The sequence below is a fragment of the Lupinus angustifolius genome, chromosome LG19 (genome assembly GCF_001865875.1).
Source record: "Lupinus angustifolius cultivar Tanjil chromosome LG19, LupAngTanjil_v1.0, whole genome shotgun sequence".
Taxonomy (NCBI): domain Eukaryota; kingdom Viridiplantae; phylum Streptophyta; class Magnoliopsida; order Fabales; family Fabaceae; genus Lupinus; species Lupinus angustifolius.
Genome location: NC_032027.1, coordinates 2,639,955 through 2,644,730, shown reverse-complemented (window position 1 = coordinate 2,644,730; position 4,776 = coordinate 2,639,955). Strand labels below are relative to the sequence as shown.

The 4,776-nt window shown below is 33.4% G+C and overlaps 1 pseudogene; it reads right to left on the bottom strand.

The window, feature by feature from the left end:
• LOC109333906 overlaps window positions 271-4,776 on the bottom strand; it is a 16,075-nt pseudogene continuing 11,569 nt past the window's right edge.

The following is a 4,776-nucleotide window of genomic DNA, read 5'->3' as shown; positions in this document are numbered from 1 at the left end:
ATGTACGCATTGAGAATAACTTAGCAGATCCTTTGACAAAAGGACTAGCTAGAGAGAAAATCCATAATACCTCCAAGAGTATGGGACTATTTCCCTTAGAACTAGGATCGCTCATGATGGTAACCCAACATAACTGACTGGAGATCCGAAGAAATATGTTCAATGAGTAATAACAAGTTGTGAAGTGATATGAGAATAAACATGCTATAAAATTATGAGAAACATGATTCTTGCAGCATATGTAAGGATGAGTTAAACTCCTAATGAAATCTATACTCCAATGGAAAATGAAATATCAAGATCAGTTCCTTTAACTGAAATACCTTCATTGAGGACCTGAGAAGCCTCATTTACCACAGGAAAGAGTATCATCTCTATGATGTCATTTTCGGAAACAATGCTTCTGGCCTTCGCAATATATCTCTTCAATTGAGGATCAGGTATGGCCTTGCGTTTATTATCATAAAAATAAAACTCCTTTCCAAATGCTTGACCTGTTAGAAGTACAGGTTAATCGTTAAAAAAATTGCCAATGAGTTATTTAGCAGAAAAACACATAAGCATTTTATTAGCAAGTAAATATTTCCCACAAAAATAATTCCTCAAAATTTCAATTCATATAAGTTTGAAGAAGATCTTTGCTTCTGACCTTGGCACGATTGTGATGAAGACACCAACATCGCCAAAAACAAGAAAATGAAGAATACTTATGAAGACAATGAAGATTCAAGCTTCAAGATATTCAAGACTTTTAGTCTAAGTCTAAATAGGTACTTCCATCTTATACTCTTGATTATACAATAGTAGTAATGCTTAAACTATTTTTAAAATAAAATTGAAACACTTCAAAATACTTAAAACAATTTTCAAAAATAGTGTGTAACGAGTTACTTCATCTAAGTAACAAGTTACGTGTGTGAGAAAAGAGTTATCCAACTTAAAACTAATCAGAATAATCCATTACTGTCTTTGAGTAACACATTACTAGTGTTATTAAAGTTGAGTAACCGATTACTCAACTTGTTGTAATCGATTACTCTAATTCGAAAATAAATGATCAGTAGACAGAACATTTGAGTAATCGATTACTTAATGTTGTAATCGATCAATGAGAGTTGTTGAATCAGATTTTCAAATTCAAAGTGAATGAGTTTTAACCCAACAAACATGTTTTCATTCCAATCAATTCCTACCATTTCAAAGAGATACTTTGGCTGATTAGAAAGCCTATATAAAGGCATTGAAACTCACAATCACAACATACAACATATTCTGATATTATTTTCTGCACTTTTTGCAACAAGTTCTTAAACTTTCAAAGTTGATTTTTCTGAAGTTGCTTAAAATGAAAGTGTTTCAAGTTTACAAACTTATACAAAGTATTATTACTAAGTATACAAAGAGTTGATTGGATTGCAAGTTACATTACTTTCATACTTGTAAAGGCAATTCCGCCATTGTTGAACATTCTTCATTATTATTGTAGAATACTTTCTTGCACGAGTGTGATAAGAAAGGGGATTAGAATCACTTGGAAAGATGTTTTCCAAAGGTGAATAAAGATTAAGGAGTGTGTAAGGTACATAGAGATCTCGGGGTGATGAGATATTGTAATTGCAACTCATAATCTTTAGTGGAAAAATCTATTATGCTGCAAGAGTACTAGACATAGCCTTCGGTGGACAAGAAGGTGAACCAATATAAAAATCATTGTGTATTCTCTTCTCCTTTATCTCTTTGATTTTACTTATTAATTTTCTGCATATATTTTCCACTTCACGTTAACTCTCAATTTTCCAGAAAAAGTGGTCATTATTTTAAGTCAACTAATTCACCCCTAGTTGCAATCTCAGTCTTACAATTGAGACCAGAGCTATTTTTGAGTAAGATATTCTCAATTTTGATCCTATATCAAAGATGGTCTCAAGATTATTCCTAGGAGAAGGTTCCAACATCAACTGCCCTCCAAGCTTTGTTGGAGAGTGCTATGATTTCTGGAAAATCAGAATGAGAATCTTCATAGAATCTCAAGACTTGATATATGGAACACAATTGAAGAAGGACCATATGAACCGTTCACCGTTGTGAACAATGTAAGGGAAGTAAACCCCAAATCTGCATGGAATGATGAAGATAAGAAGAAGGTGTAGTATGATCTCAAGGCAAAGAACATCCTCACTTCAACACTTGGCATTTATGAGTTCTTTAGAGTATCAAACTGCAAATCTGCGAAAAAAATGTGGGATACTCTAGAGACTACACATGAAGGAACTGTTAGGTATCAATGGCTAAAATACACCTAGAGGGGGGTGGGGTTGAATAGGTGTAGCGGTCAGAGTATCCGCTTTTCAAAAAAAACAACAAATAATGCTGAAATAACCAACAATTAATGCTGAAATAACCCCAGATTAATCGATTAACAGACACAGAATAATCGATTAACGCAATCAACTTAATCGGTTAAAATAGCTCAGATTACACAAACAGATTCGGTTTCTTGCACGACAATCAACCGAGATTGAAACAAATATACAGAGCTAACAGATATATCAGAGTTACAACAGTATAGTATAGAAACAGAATATTACAATTAAAACAACTATACAAAGTAATCGATTAAGGCAATAAAAAGATAGGGAAAGAAAAAGCCTGCAACAAGATTTTTTATCCTGGTTCGTTTGCATGTCCACTTGCAAACTACATCCAGGCCTCTCGGTTGATCTGGGAGATTTTTCTTCACTATAATTGAAATAACGTTTTACAAACAATTCTTCCAATTACAACACTTAGACTCTTCCATGAAATTAAAGAACCTTATCCCTTGGTTTGACTCCCTTCCTACCACCCAAGAAAACCTTTCTTGCGGTGTAGCTCCAGTCAAGAACCTATTCTTTCTATCAAGATCTCTAAGCTAATGAAGATACAACACAATCTCGTTGGTGGTAAGACACCTTGAGATTCCCAATGTTACAACACTTTTCACAGCAAAAACATAGAGTAAACTAAAGCAATTATGATGCTCAAATTAAACTATTAAGACCTTACTCTACAACTCTAACACAAGTCTCATATAACATGATGATGCATTAGTTAAAAACAGATTTTACAGAATACTAAATCTTCACAAAGACATCAATGAATGCATGAACATGTGAGATGAAATGATGAGAAATTAAACATGAAATGCCTCTCAATCCTAAAGCATAGAATATTCTCTTTTCTAATCTCACAAATGCAATGTCATATAGATGCAACAATTAACACGAAATATGCTCTAACTCTCTTAAATTCTATCATGAAAGTTATGGCTTAAGTTCTAAAAATGCAGTTTATAAAGAATCACTTCTGCAGCCCAGTTAATCGATTAAAACCTTGGTTAATCGATTAACGTGTTACAAAATTGTAATTGATTCTATTTTCCAAGTTTTCTGTTACAACAACTTTTCAAAAACTTATGTTAATTGATTAAAACACATCTTAATCGATTAACGACATAGTTCCAAGTGTATTTTCAAATTGAAAAACTCAAATACGTTATGCACTTAATTTATACATGTTCAACACTAAGTTTATGCCTAGGATGCACAAATAACATGTATATATCATGTGATGCATGGACATATTATAAATGACATATCTCAAAACTAAAATGATTTAAAGTTTTATGCATATGAGACATGTATTGAGTTTACCTAAGCCTTAGACTCAACCTAAACTAATTACTAGTCTAAGTCTAATACTAATCTTGAGACTTAAGCACGTTGATTTGTTGATGATCTTCAAGCTCTTATAAACACAAGTTGTCCTCATCAAAACCAACACACGTAGTGAGAAAGCTTTCCAAAGTGCTCCTCTTGACATGCGCACTTTCAGGAACGAAGGAGGTAAAAAGATCTAGACTCGACACTCTTTCTCAAGAATACGAAATTTTTTGTATGAAACCAGGAGAGAAGATTATGGATCTTCAAAAGAGATTTACTCATCTAACAAATCACCTTCTTGCTCTTGGTAAGGTCCTATCAAATAGTGACTTCAACTTAAAAGTTCTAAGATCACTCACCAGAACATGGCAACCTAAGGTAACAGTCATTTCTGAAAAGAAAAGTTTATCGAAAATGTCTTGGGCTGCATTATTTTGAAAATTGCAAGAACACAAACTAGAACTCACCCAACTTGACCAACATGAAGAGCAAGAGAAGAAAAAGAAGAATATCTCTCTCAAGGGTAGAGTGGACAAATTCAAATCATTAGAAGATGAATCTGATAAGGAAGAGATGGAAGACATGAGTCTTTTTGTGAAGAAATTCAGCAAGTTCCTCAAGAGGAACAAAGGTGCTAGAACTGGACAAACAAGGAAATTCACTAAGAATAACGACGCCTCAACTTCCAACCAAAATTTCACATGCTTTGAATGTGACAAGGCTTATCACATGAAGATGGATTGTCCAAATATGAAGAAGAATTCTTTCAAAGGGAAGATGAAACAAGACGAAGAGCCTACATTGCTTGGGAAGACAACGATATCAGTTCCGCCTCTGAACCTCAAAATGAAGAACAAGCACATCTCTTTTTAATGGCATCTCATCATTCTGATGATGAAGAGGTAAACGATACTCAACTATATTCTTCTGTATTATAAACTGCTTTCAATGACTTGCATGATGAATATGTCAAACATACTAAAATGTTTCTAAAACAAAAATCTAAGTTAGATACTTTTAGAAACAAACCATCATCATCTCCATGTCAAAATTGTATCACTCTTGAAAATAAAGT